The 14812-nt window shown below is 41.7% G+C and overlaps 1 long non-coding RNA gene across 1 annotated transcript; it reads right to left on the bottom strand.

Annotated features, from left to right (window-relative positions):
- Positions 1–2506: 2506 nt before the first annotated feature.
- LOC109262631 (uncharacterized) lies at positions 2507–13817 on the bottom strand. Its single transcript, XR_002077849.2, has 2 exons — positions 13513–13817; positions 2507–2722 (listed from the first exon to the last, which is right to left on the bottom strand). It is a non-coding gene; the product is annotated as an uncharacterized LOC109262631 (long non-coding RNA).
- Between the last annotated feature and the right edge of the window lie 995 nt (positions 13818–14812).

The raw sequence follows: 14812 nt of genomic DNA, 5'->3' as shown, positions 1-14812 counted from the left end.
GAAAATGGCAAAGCAGTGAAACAGAAAATGTCTTGCATTCTTGATGCTGATGTTGAGGCACCGAATTAACCAACAGTGGAATTGTCTTATCTCTGGGTTTTGTTATGTGTTTTAATAAATTTCTTTGGGGGGCGCCTCGGTGGCTTGGTCGGTTGAGCGTCCGACTTCGGCTCAGGTCATGATCTCACGGTCCGTGAGTTCGAGCCCCGCGTCGGGCTCTGTGCTGACCGCTCAGAGCCTGGAGCCTGTTTCAGATTCTGTGTCTTCCTCTCTCTCTGCCCCTCCCCTGTTCATGCTCTGTCTCTCTCTGTCTCAAAAATAAACGTTAAAAAAAAAATAAATTTCTTTGGTTAGCCATGTTTAGTTGGGTCTTCTGTTACTTGAAGCTAATAACATCTTCACTGATATTTTCCCTGGACACCAATATTGGAGATAATCTCTGCCCGCTTTGGATTTCTGTAACATGTTAGCTGTATTTCTATTATGGCAAGTTTCAACCTTCTACCACAATGATTTGTATAAATGTAATTTCCTTTTTATCAATCTGTACTCCCGGTCTTAGTGAACAGCATTATTCCCCACAAAATGCACTCCAAGGACCACTAATCCTGTGAGATGCTCCATAAACACAGGGTTCTGTGGTCACTGAATTTTGGGAGACACAATATGCTATCTGGTCCCTTCCTTGCAGATTCACTATATTCATTAGCACATGGAAATGATATGATGGAATTGTTAAGGGCGAGATTCTAGTCCTTGCTAGATATGTGGTAATCTTTGGTTAGTTAATTTATCTTTATGACCCCCAATTTCCCCATGTGTAAAATAGCCATAGAACACATACCCCACAGTGTTGTTATGGGAACTTAAAATAATGTATATCAAATATTTAGTCTTGCACCTGGCCATGTCCCACAATGCCTTTGGCTCATATCACCTGCACTAGGAACTTCTTGCTTCATGACCCATATTATTACATTATTAGTACACATTTGTGTATTTGCTCACAGGTTATTTTCAAGTTTCAGAACAGTCTTCCCAGGGACTTTCCTTCTTTCCAAATTGCTCAAAGCACACATAACAAGTAGAACTCCTGTATATGCCTAATAATGATAGTTCTTATTGTTAGCAGCAGACACAGCATACTAAGGCTCTGAGAAGTCCTGCAGCAGAGAGATCTGATTTAGTTTTGTTTAAGTTGATGTTTCGCAAACTTATCTAAGGGTATAGCTGCTTTTGACACAGTACCTTCACACATCCACAGAGCTGGTGTTACAAGGCACATATTTTCCAAAATGCAGCTCTACCCACAGCACCCAAGCAAGAAACCTGGCAGCCTTCCTAGGCAGATCCCTCTCCTTCATCATCCCACCCCACAGGTTCAGCCCATTATCAAGCACTTCTAGTTCTTCTGATATTTCCTCCTAAATTCTTCTGAGACCCACCCCTCCTTTCTGTCTTATCAGAAAGGTGCCTTGGAGCACTGATATCTTTGCATAAGCCTAATGGATCTGTCTGCCTTCAGTCTCACTCTCTAAACCCACCCTATCCCTGCACCAGAGGGATCTATCTTTGCAAACTGGTCATGTAATTTCCTTATTCACCACCCTTCTGTGGCTCCCAAACTCCTGCAAAACACAGCTCAGTTTCCTTTCCAAGGCTCTCAAGTCCCTCCTTCACCAAATGCTGCCTCCCTGGGATTTCCAGCTGTTAATGCTCTGTGCACACCCCTCTGCCTGCAACTCCCTCTCTAACTTGCTTCATCTGACTCTTCCTCCTCCTTCACAACACAGCTCAGGTGGCAGCTCCCATGGCAACCTGTGCATATGTTTACATTACCATTTGTTCTATTCCCTTGTTCATGTAAAATCTCCCACATTTGACTGTGAACTCTTCAAATGCAGAAACCGTGTCCTTAATCCTCTCGCCTCACCACCCTCACCTTTCTACCCTTGGTGCAGGCACTTATTAAATCAATGGTGGATTAAACCATTCTGAGCACCAGACCTTTACTGCCTTCATCCTCCAACTGAAAAGATCAAAAGGTTCAGGCCCCAAACAAATGTCTTGTTGCCCTCTGGGGTAGCGTAGCTCTGACCCTCATATTCTGCCATGGCCACAGCCAGCTGGACCCGGTAGCTCCAGACTCAGAAGATTCCAGCCTTGCCTCTCTCTGAGCCAGATGCCAACATGGCCTACTGAGCCACAGCTGGGCTGTGCTGAACGGGGAAAGAACATCAGGCTGGCTGCCTGCGGTCTTGCCGCTTCAGGGTAGCTTGAGATGAGTGGGCTGAACAAGCCAACCTGGCAACAGCTGTTCCTGCCTTTGGGGAGGAGGAGGCAGAAAGGGAGAGAAAAAGGGGGCCCTGGAGAGCCCAGATCCGGCCCTACCTGGGGATTCCGTGGGTGCCTGTGTGCTGATAGACATCAGCCCTTTGCCATTACTTAGCATCAAGCCTCACGTTATAGTTAATAATAATGATTAAAAAAACCCCAATTACTGAAATCCATGCAGCTGGATTGCTACTCAGAAGGGGTGAAGGAGTCAGCTTGTATTTTAAATCAGAATCTATGGCAGACCAGCTTGACAAGGCTTCTAGGCACAGGGGATATAAGGCAGCATCGGCTTTATCAAGTCTGATTTGATTAGTTTCTCCAGTCGATTCTGTGCACTCTGGTCACAGGATAAATCACCCTTCTCTCTTGATGTTCTGCTCTTTTCCTGTTGATTTAAAAATAGTGACCTTATTTCCTTGTCAAATGGTTATTGGACTTCCCTAATGGTGTTCATGTGGAGAACCCATGGGGTCTCCTGCTATATCCTCAGACGCCAAATCCCTTCTCTGGCTAAAAGAAAATTGACCTAACTCTGTAGCCAAAGGGTTGTTTTACTTCACCCTTTTGTGCCCAAATACAACCCCTGGGAGTCCTTTAATCACAGGAAAGGAAGTTTTAGAATGATGTTTTCTTGGCCTTCTTCGACTCATTTAGAAATGTAGTTCACATGCCTAACCATTTAGAACTCTGCAGTTTTTCTTCCTTTTTAAAAAATTTTTTAAAAAGGAAGGAGTATTTTATTTTTTATTTTTTTAAGTTTATTTATTTATTTATTTTTATGTATGTATGTATGTATGTATTCTGAGAGAGAGAGAAAAGGGGAGAGGCAGAGACAGAGGGAGGGAGAGAGAATTCCAAGCAGGCTCTGAACTGTCAAGGCAGAGCCCAACGTGGGGCTTAAACTCACGAACTGTGAGATCATGACCTGAGCTGAAACCAAGAGGCAGATGACAACTATACAGTTCTTCTGGGATATGAAGGACCTTAGGGACAATCAAGTTGGACCATTTCATTCCACAAGAAGGAGCTGAGGGCCAAGATAGGGGAAGCCCTCACCTTGCCAGGTCATCTAGCAGGTTGGAGATGTGATTTGGGAGGATATTCATGGTTTCAAGGGAAAGTTACTGGTCAAAACTTAAATATGAATAATAGAGGAAGATTGCTGATCCTTTAAATACTTCACCGTTAGAGAAAAAAGAAAAAGACTTGCCTTAAAAATTCTTTAACTAAAGTTTTCATTTAAAAATATGATCAGAGGCTCCTGGGTAGCTCAGTTGGTTAAGCATCCCGCTCTTGGTTTTGGCTCAGGTCATGATCTTGGCGTTCATGGGTTCAAGCCTCAAGTTGGGCTCTGCGCTGATATGTGGAGTCTGTTTGGGATTCTCTCTCTCTCTCTCTCTCTCTCTCTCTCTCTGTCTCTCTGCCCCTCCCCCCTGTTTGCATGTACATGCACACACGCTCTCTCTCTCAAAATAAATAAACTTAAAATATATATAACCCAATTTACCAAAGTTACATTTAAAAAGAAATTTTCAAGAGCAACTCTTTCCAACTGAGACAATCTTCTCACTTTCTTCCCACTCCCATTCCAACTCCATTTCCCTGGCTCACGACTAGCCCTGGATCCTCCCTGCTCCTCTGTCAGGATTGCCCTTCGTGGTACTATTCATTAAATAGATCCTCTCCATCCATTGATTTCAGCATTGGTTCCACCTTCTGAGTCTCCATTGTTACCAACCCATACTGATTTCTTCCTTTTCTGATCACGATGCTCTCACACTGCACATCTGTATCCTGATTCTTCTTGATTCCTGATGTATGTCATAGTTCCTAAACTAGACTGGAAACTTACTAAACAGTGACCATGACCTATTTTTAATGGTGGCTCCATAATTACTAACATGATGCTGGGTGTATAGGAGACACCAGTGGTGTGCTGGTAAAGTGGTTTTCTAAAGAAAAAGAAAGTCTTGATTTCCACCATTTGCTTATTTTTTGGTGGTATAAGTGTTCCCAACATAGCTACTAACATGATGTCACTAAATGTGAAATTGAGAAGAGATGTCCAGAACTGGCTCTCTTAAGCCTATACAAGCCCATTCCAGCACACCACTGGTAGATGATAAACAGATGTCTGGCCCTGTCACATGCATTGTGTGAAGGGTATATCAGTAGTCCTAGGGTTGAAGGAGATACGGCTTGTGAATGTTTAGAGTACATTCAACACAAGTGGTCATCATATTCCTCATTCATTCATTCATTTAAAAATTATTGAACATTTACTAATGTGTTAGGTACTATTCCAGGCACTAGAACTTGCAGCTAAATATTAAGAAAACAAACAAAAGAACATAGAGATCATCATTACTTAATTATAAATTGTAGTATCTGTTATGAAGAAAATACAGGGTGTTAAGAGAGTATAAGAGGTGGGAATGAGTGATTTGGGAGTGGTTTCTCTAAAGAATTAATATTTCAACTGCTACCTGAAGGATAGATGAGCAGGTGAAGGACAGGGGCAATTGCAGAAGAGGGGACAGTGTGTGCAGAGGGCCTGAGGCAGGAAAGATCTTGACCATATAAGGAAGTAAGAGAAGGGCTGTGTAACAGAGAGTTACATGGGAGAATGGAAGGAAGGATGGTTTGACAGATGGGCAGGACTCAGATGACACAGGGCCTTGTAGACCATGTTCAAAAGCTTGGGTTCTATTTTAAGTTCAAAGGGAAATGATTTCTTATTTTCAAGCAAGGAAGTGACATAGTTTGATTTCTGTTTTAAAAATATTACTATGATTGCTGTATGAGAAATGGATTGGTGGGTAGGGTGGAGGTAAGGGCAAAATTAGAAATGCGGAGACCAATAAGGAAACTATGGCAAGAAAAGAGGTGAAGTGTGATGGTGGCTTGGCCTAGGGTAGTAGCACTGGAGACTGAGTAAAGTGAACACACTTGACATAGGTATTGGAGGTGGAGTCAACAGGACTTGATCAGGGAGCAATCGAGTGAATGGAGTTGCCATTTACCTGAGTGGGGCATATTAAGGGAGTGTCTTTTTCTTGATTCGAGAGAGATATCCCAACATTCAAAGATCAATTCAAGATGGATAGGCCAGTAAAGAATAGAGGAGGGATGTCCTCTAAGAGAAAAAAAAAAAAAAAAAAAAAAGGAGGAAAAGGCAAGAGAGTAGATGTGTTATCAGGGATGCCAAACTCACAGTCTTTCAAAGACAAGGGAGACACAACTGTGTCTCAAGCTGCTAAAATGTTGAGGAAGGTGAGAAATGAAAGTCTCCGTTAGCTTTAGCAATAAAGAAGCCACTGATGACCTTCATAACGAGTATTTTTGGTGGAGGGGTAGAGGTGCTGAAGGCAGGCTAGCAAAGGGGAATAAATGCAGATGGCAACTCCTCAGAGAAACTTCTCTGTGAAGGGGAGCTGAGAGGGAACGCAGACCCCAGAGGAGGACATGGCGTAAATGGAGGCACATTTTTTTTTTTTTGAGATGGGTATACCGTGACATATCTGAAAGTTCGGGAAGGATGAGAAGGATCTGAAAGAGAGGGAAGGATGAAAGATGGCAGAAGAGAGTCAAAGGTGCGAGTGCTGGAAGGTGTCAGGTGGGGCGGGAACCCATCACACACGCAAGGATGAACAGTTGATAGCCCTCCCCCAACCAGTATGACTTAGAGACAGTTTTCCAAAGGAGTGGCTAAACCACTGATGTTATCTAAAGAGAGATGAGAGCCTGTTAATCCATATTATTTTCTTCTCAAATTCCAAGATTTAGAGTGCAATTAGAATAAAGCTGTTTGGCAGCCTGATGGATCTGTTTTGTTCAGCATTATTTACTTGTCTCTCACCTGTTTTCCTGTTTCAGTAGAATCCAGCAATATAATCTAGGGTTTGTATGCTGGGCTTGTCATGGGGTAACGGAGATTCTCTTAATTCCTCATGTTGACTCGGATCACATTCTTTGGGATGGGAGACTGAGGGCAGTGCTAGGGGGCTGGTAGGTTTAGTAGAGAAAAAGTAAAGGAATTCCCTTCTGAGACCTTCCACTTTCTCTAAAAAGTATAAGGCAAGGTCATTAACTTAGATGGAGGGGACTAGACAAAATAATTGATGACTCTAAGAGAAAGGATGGGATCTGACACAGACACTGTAGAGAGTGGGAGGTGGAGTTCATTTTTTTCAGAGTAACGAAAAGCAGTAGAGTTCTTTGCAGTAAATCTTCACATTTTCTCAGACCCATTCCTCTCCACGCAGGGATTAAATTTCTGTTGTTGGGCCAGTTGTCCGAGAGGCACTTTTTCCTCCAGTTGGATGGGATCTCTGGAAAAGTATGTACATCTTCTCCAAATCAGGTATGTTGGTCTCAGTGATGTGTATTCATGGGCTTTCCAAGAGGCACTCACCATTCGCTCTTCTGTCCTCCTCACACATCCCCTCTATGCTGCTCTGGACCCCTCCTCCATGGTTTTATCTCATCTCTTCTGTGTCAGACTCTAGCTTGCAACTGCTTCTCAAAGCATCATCTGAGGGATTGGTGCTCACCTGGGAAGCATTTATTCCCCCTTGTGAAAGGAAAAGGAACTCACACCAGAACATGAATGAACTGTTGCTAAGTGTGCTGTTCAGCTAACATTGTTTTCAGTGCAAGATCTTCTCAATGAAGGGGGTGCTTGGGTGGCTCAGTCGATAAGCGTCCAACTGTGGGTTAGGTCATGATCTCGCAGTTTGTGAGTTCGAGCCCTGGCATCAGGCTATCTGCTATCAGCACAGAGGCCATTTCAGATCCTGATCCTCTGTCTCCCACCCTCTCTGCCCAGTTCCCTCTCACAGTCTCTCTTTCTCTCAAAAATAAATAAACATTAAAAAAAAAAGTGTCGGGGCACCTGGGTGGCTCAGTTGGTTAAGCATCCGACTTTGGCTCAGGTCATGATCTCACAGTCTGTCAGCCCGAGCCCCACGTGGGGCTCTGTGCTGACAGCTCGGAGCCTGGAGCCTGTTTCAGATTCTGTGTCTCCCTCTTTCTCTCTCCTCCGCAGCTCATGCTCTGTCTCTCTCTTCTCAAAAACAAATAAACGTTAAAAAAACATTTTTAAGAAAAAGTGCAACACTTAAAAAAAAAATCTTCTCAATGAAGGAAGCATCTCATTGATTTCCATTGTGATGCAATGGAAATCCTTTTCTGTCAGAGACCACCACAGACAGTTCCCTGAGCAGTTCTGTGCAGTGGTTTCTAAACTACAGATCATGGTCCATCAGTTGGTTGAGGGCAATCAACTCTTTAAAAGACACAGAGAGAGAGAGAGAGAGAGAGAGAGAGAGAGAGAGATGAGAGTAGAAAATATCAGTGTGAATTATACATAATAATTGTACATGTAATGATGAATGTTCCATGAAATTTTTGTTTCATTCACATATATATGGAAGTGTGTTTGTGGGTCACTACGAAAAATGTATTTCTCACTGTAGGTCAAGGTCCAAAACATTTGAGAAACACTAGTTTCCAGTACTTCCTATTGCAACAAAACCTTCTTGAGCCTACTTCTCCCCTCCCTTGCTCAGGCTGTTTCTTCTCTGTAGCCACCTAAGGAGCTTCCTTTCCAAGCACAAATGTTCTATGCTAAATCCCAACATAAAGAACAACAGTGACATTTCCTAGTTCTCTTGTCTGTCACTAGAGAAGAAACAGAGTTTCTCATTTTCCCAGAGTTAAGAAATTATTTTAATTTGTGTTTCTGCAGCAAAAATGTGCTAAAAAAAAAATGTTGCATAAGATTGGTCAGGACAGACATTCAAAGTCTTGTATTATAGTCTGAGAAGAGTTTAGGAATACAAAGCTAAAGATATCTTTATCTGATTTGGGAACAGCAAAGCTTACCTTGTCGTTCAGTGTCCAAACAAGGGAGGATCAAAGTTTGGAGGCAGGTAGGGAAGCAGATAAACAAAAGTTGCTGCTAGTCAAAATTTCACATTAACAACACCATTTTTTTTTTTTTAGTATAACTATGTCTGATTCAATATTTGGAGTAACAAAACATATTAATTTTTTATCTAAAATTTAAATTTAATAGGGCATCTTGAATTTTTATCTTCTAAGTCTGGAAATCCTAATAAGGTGGGAAGTTTATACATTTTGGGGGAGGGGTCCTCTTTAAGTAAGAGAATACCAAAGTACTTTGAAAAAATGAAGGATCTCTCCCAACAGCTTGGAAAAGACTATGAAAGCAAGGGGCTTTGATACTATGCTTCATGAACTTAATGGGAAATTCTCTCTGTGTCATGTCTCGATGTAAGGAGGAAACCTTTTTGTCAGCCCTAAGGAACGGCAAATAGAGAGCAACTTCTACCCCATTTGAGGATGGGGAATTTTAATGACTGTCAGAGCATCTGATATTGGAGGAGAAACAGGGGCTCCCTGTTCCTATCAGATGATGAAGGGAGGGAGGGAAAAGGGAGGGAAGAAAGAAGGAAGATCCAGAAACTCATAAATACAGAATCCTGACAACAAAACCCTATTCATTTCCATGCACGTGGCTCGAAACAGTGGCTTTTCAAAAATATGGTTTGCTTACTTCTGGGGTCAGGAAGAGTTTGCCATCTGTACACAGTATCAAAAGCTTTGAGAAGATAATCTTTCAGGCTCAACTTCCCTATAACCTTTCCCTAAATACTTTGTCTGAGAACGTCTCTGCTGTCACAGTCTCCTGTTACCTCCATCTTCATGACAGACACTCTCCCATGTGAACAGAAAGGCACACTAATCACCTTTAATGCTACCAAGCCCTTTGCTCTAGGAGTAAAAACAAATGGTCAACTCAAGAACACATCCCTCCGAGGGAGGGTCCCCTGGCAGGAAGCCAAGAAGGGTTGGACGAGAAATACTGAAGAGTGCAGTGGTTTTATGTCATCCAGGTGACACTCTGTTCTCTCTCATTCTCTCTCTCACACTTAGGAGAAGGTTGTCAAGGGGGAAATGCATATTAAATAGGGTAGCTGAAGTTTTTAAATTACTTTTTTTTTCTGACACAAAGTATTCCTGATTTCCTTATTAGTTTGATAACGAGGACTCCCTTTGTCAATTAGTTTATGTGGTAGATGCTGTCAATAGATTGTACTAAATCTGTAACTTCAAGGTTTTGTTGAAAAGATCTTGAATGCGCATAGACAACATACTGTATGTCAGAAACTACATCCTTTGCAACTACAAAAATGCATGGTAAAATTTGTAAATTTAAACTGTCAGAGGGGCGCCTGGGTGGCTCATTCGGTTAAGCGTCCAAGTTCAGCTTAGGTCATGATCTCGCGGTTTTTGCAGTTTGTGGGATCGAGCCCTGCGTTGGGGTCTGTGCGTCGGGGTCTGTGCTGACAGCTCAGAGCCTGGAGCCGCTTTGGATTCTGTGTCTCCCCTCTCTCTGACCCTCCCATGCTCATGCTCTGTCTCTCTTTGTCTCTCAATAATAAATAAACGTTAAAAAAAATTTTTTTTTAAAAACTGTCAGAGGTATATAGTTTTTCATAATTCTTTAAGCAGGTACAGGAGGAAAACACTTCGAAGAAATTGCCATGGACTTTGTTGTATTTTAGTGATGCTTCCTTTATTCCAAGGCTGCTCTCATTGCTCATGTCAGTGATCTGATAAAGGGAGCTGGAGAGAATCTTCTTAGGGGAGGCTGAAGTTAGTTGTGTATCTGAGGACTGGGTTGAGCTTATAAACTTGGACAAGCCTATCCTGACCTGTAATGGCATAGCTCATCTCTATTGTTGTGATATAAAGCATCTCCATTTGCTTTTGATTCTGATATTTAGAAGCATTCCACGGAAGTAAAAGGACACCATTGATACCTTTCTCTCTCTAAGCATGATGCCACTTGGTTGTGGATGCCAGGAATTGCCGTGGTTCTGTGCTATCTTGGGCCCCTTTTTATGTCTTCAGATCGCACAATGTGAGATTTAGAATGAAGACGTTCCATAATAGTAAAGGATCCCTTTGCTGAAAGGCTTCTTGCTCCTTGCCTGGTTGGCTTTACACCTAATGCAGCCCCTTTCTGGCTAGGATTCCACCAGGAAAATAATAGCCACTTCAGATAGGGCACACTTCGTTTCTGGCACTGCTGGACCCCTGCAGCATGCCAACTACACAATGAAACATGACAAAATTCTACGTGGTTATATTTGAAGAGACTGAAGTCAGCCTGCTTTCTGAGATCCAAATACCAAGAGGTTTATAAAACCAATGAAACAGAGGACCTTGTGCCCCAATGTGCCTGGATTGTCACTAGGTTGTCAGGGAGTTTCTATGAGTACTTATTGCCCTGGCTCCACTTGACCTTAGTAGACTTGTGAGGACACCAAAAGTCAATTAAAAAAAAAAAAAATCAATACTATTAATGGACCGTTAGCAAATGGTCAGGCTTAAGGTAAAAATGTCCAGTGTGGCTTACTGCCTATTATCCAAATGAACTTTTGAAATTTGTAATCATTCAATATATTTCTCCAATAGGATTGTGTCCTAATGAGTTATTGGGGGAGGAAAGAAATCCTGGTGTACTGAAAAAAATGGAAGCTTTGGTGTCAGACAGACTCTGATTAAAACCTTGGTTATTGGGACGCCTGGGTGGCTCAGTTGATTAAGTGTCCAACTTCGGCTCAGGTCATGATCTTGCAGTTGGTGAGTTAGAGCCCTGCATCGGGCTCTGTGCTAACAGTGTGGAGCCTGGAGCCTACTTCAGATTCTGTGTGTGTGTCTCTCTCTCTGCCCCTCCCCCACTTGCACTCTGTCTCTCTCAAAAATAAATAAACACAAAAAAACTTTTAAAAAACCTGGTTATTAAATCTCTTTGGGTTGCAGTGTACTTATTTGTAAAAAAGAAAAAAAAAGATTATCTCTATCTATGGTCATTATGGGGATTAGAGAAGATGTAGGTAAATCTTTGGCCTAGTCCCTGACGCATATTGAGGATCAATAAATTACTGCCATTGCCCTTATGCTAATAATAATAATAATAATAATAACAACAACAACCAGAGTTGAGGTGTCAAATTTGCTTAACCATATTGAGAATCTAAAAGAGAAGCACAGTTGAGATAAGCAATAAAGAGATATAATATTATGGAGAAAACCATAATGACTAGGTTTCCTTCATTTTCCATTTCAACATGTATCACATTTACTGAGAAGAGAAACTATCATTTGGGAATGAAGCCCAGAGAGTAACTTCCACAAGGAGGGCACATCTCCAAATCACATCTGGCCTGGGAAGAGATTCAAATTTTAACATGCACTTCCAGGGGCCAAAAACTTTTCTTTCTTCCTACCGCTGGGTAACATGATAGAAATATAGAACAGCTGGTGATTGCTGGTCTGCTCATCAGGAAAAAGCAAGTCAAAAAGGAGGCAGAAACATTCTATGAATGGAGTTCCTCATTCCCCTTGGTATAAACTCGGAGCTGAGCACCTTCCCGACTGAACACCCTCCTATCACTGTAAATCTCTTCATCAGTGTGGCTTATTATTACCAGGAATTGGGACTGATTCACATACAGACCCAATAAGGAAATAACTTAACTTGTTTGCTGAAATCTCCAGCAAACTAAAGCAAAGGAACGTGCCCACTCAAACTTCTATCTCCATAAAAATAAACTTAGTGAATGATTCTGAATCTTTCAACTTACTGAGGAGATCTAAAATCGGATCAATATATTTTCTAAATGGCACCCCCCCAAAAAAAATTAACTATAGTTAGTTGGTCATTGAGGATGTTGTAGTAAATATATTGGTGGTCCCTGTGTTGTGCTGATAAATGTTTACCAATGGGCTCTCCAGGGGCAGGTATATATATATATATAATTATACATGCTGTATATAGTATATGTGCTACATGTATCAGTACTTTACATGATAGATTTTACTAATATAAAGGGCATGTAACACAAAACTTATAAATAATAATAAAATATACAATATTTTTAATAATTTATATATATTTTTTTTTTTTGAGAGAGAGAGAGAGAGACAGAGACAGAGACAGAGCGCGAGTAGGGGAGGGGCAGAGAGAGAGGGGGACACAGAAACCAAAGCAGGCTCCAGGCTCTGAGCCGTCAGCACAGAGCCAGACGTGGGGCTTGAACACAAACCGCAAGATCAGGACCTGAGCCCAAATCAGTTGCTCAACCAATTGAGCCACCCAGGTGCCCCTGCAGTGTTTTTTATTGTGAATTTCATAAAACCAATTGATTCTCACAGAATGCTTTTGTTGATTTTTTTTTCTGAACTCCTGTACCCATGATTATTCTATGGTTGCTGGTAACAAATGAATGTAACTCTGACCTGAACGTTGGTTGCTATGCTCATTTATGTTAATGAGTAATATGGAAGTGAAACAAGGAAGATTTTTGTGAAAACTTCACTCATTTATCAATGACGCAAATGACTTGGCTGCTTCAAATAATGGCTTTTGAAACCTGGAAGACCATTTCCTCAGTATTTTGTGCTATTCACAATATAATGGCTACAGGTAAAACACATTTTTAGTTCTAATATGCATTGATAACATTTTCTCCATCACTTTCTTAAATGATAATCAGCCAAGCCATAAATCAAGCCCTGATTTGTATCATTTCACTGTTTCCATGGTGTAAATACTCATACCATGGCTCTTTTCAAGTGGTCAGTATGATATCACTGAATACAGGGTTGAGAGTGCACAGTAGCTCTCCATTACGTAGTATTTCTACCATACAGATACAACTGTAAATAACATCAAAAGCATAGATAACAGTGTGATGTAATAAAAATAATTAGGAAGTAGTGAGTTTACCTTTCCTTTAATATGCTTTATTTTTTCATGTTTATTTATTTATTTTTGAGAGAGAGAGAGAGAGAAAGAGAGAGAGAGAGAACAAGCAGGAGAGGGGCAGAGAGAGAGGGAGAGAGAGAGAATCCCAAGCAGACTCCAGGCTTAGCATGGAGCCGAACAGGGGCTCGATCTCATGAACTGTGAGATCATGACCTGAGCTGAAATCATGAGTCAGACACTTACCTGAGTGAGCCAACCAGGTGCCCCTAATATACTTTAATAGAAAGCTTATTATAATTTAATTTTTGATAATGATTGTGTTGAACCCTAGCACTCAAAATTCCTAACTTTAACAGTTGGCTCTTACAAACCTGCACAAGGCAGCCCCAGTCCACCACTGATCGTCTATCTGATGCTCATCCTCCATTCTTCCTTCTTTTATGTTCAAATATCTCACCTCCTTCATCATCACCATACATGACCTTGAGGAAACTGATATTGTCCTCAGCTCTGGGGCAATTTGCAGCCCATCATGGCAATCCCATCTCCTCGCATAGTTGAAGAAATGCCATGTAACTCAATTCTGGCTAATTCCGGTGTGAGGTGGTCTTCTGAAGAAGACTTATTCTGAAGAATAAGTTTCCACATTCCCGTAGGCATTTATTCTCTCCAGATATTGTCATAACTGAAGGGGCTCAGGAATGGTCACAGCCATTCTCCTACTGGCCTGAAGATGAAATCAACTCATAAAAGAAGGCGGAGCATCACAGAGAGAGGTGGAGCTGAGACCCCAACATGCCAAGCCTAGAGCCCGCCCTATGGCTGGTCCTCTAACTACATGAGATAAGAAATGTCCTTCTTGTTGAAGCTAGTTTGAGCTGGAGTTTTTATTTGCAGCTGGAAGGAGTTTGGGAAGCATCTAATATAAAAAGTATATGATAAATTAGCCTCTTCAGAAGCTCAACTCCTGAATAGGGGATGAGAGTAACTCACAGGAAACAAGGAAACAATCCAATACAGATTAGAAATATCTGTTTTTTACACTGTGTGGCACAGACTCTTAATTTAACAGTATTTTAGAGAAAAGTTTGGCCAGCAAAATTAGAGTCACCATCGATCCCTTCATGGAGGAGTTGGGGTTTGGCTCAGGTCATAAAGAATGAGTGAGGTTTGAGAAAAGGGAAATAATATTTCAGATGACCTGGGAAAGATAAATGGAGAGACTCCTAAGAATGCCACCCAGAGTCCAGTTGTGTGGGCTACAAGCATGCTTAGGGTCAAAGAATATATCTCCTCACTTTTTTTTTAAACCAATTTGACAATAAATTATATTAAAAAAAAAGAAGAAGCTGTGCATTTCCCTCTAAAGGAAGAACATTCAGCATGGGGTAGACAATGAGTTGCAAGCAATATACAATAATAACTCTTGGAATGCTGGGGACTCAGGTGAGGAGGAGATGAAGTCTGCCTGGGGGTAGTAGAGGTGCTCAAAGAGGTCTTCCCATAGGAGGTGCCACTGAAATTGTGTGTAGAAGGATGGGGAGACAGAGGAGGGGGGTCTCTATGGGGTCAGAATACAGGAGAGAATATGGGAGGCTGTCTGTGGCACATTCAGGAAAGAGCTTGCATAAGGACAAGAAGAAAACCACGCCTCACTGAACAGTCCTTGGA

Source organism: Panthera pardus, unplaced genomic scaffold (assembly GCF_024362965.1).
Source record: "Panthera pardus isolate Hobbes unplaced genomic scaffold, ASM2436296v1 HiC_scaffold_24, whole genome shotgun sequence".
Classification (NCBI taxonomy): Eukaryota; Metazoa; Chordata; class Mammalia; order Carnivora; family Felidae; genus Panthera; species Panthera pardus.
Note: the sequence above shows the minus strand (reverse complement) of the source record. Positions and strands in the feature narration are given on the sequence as shown.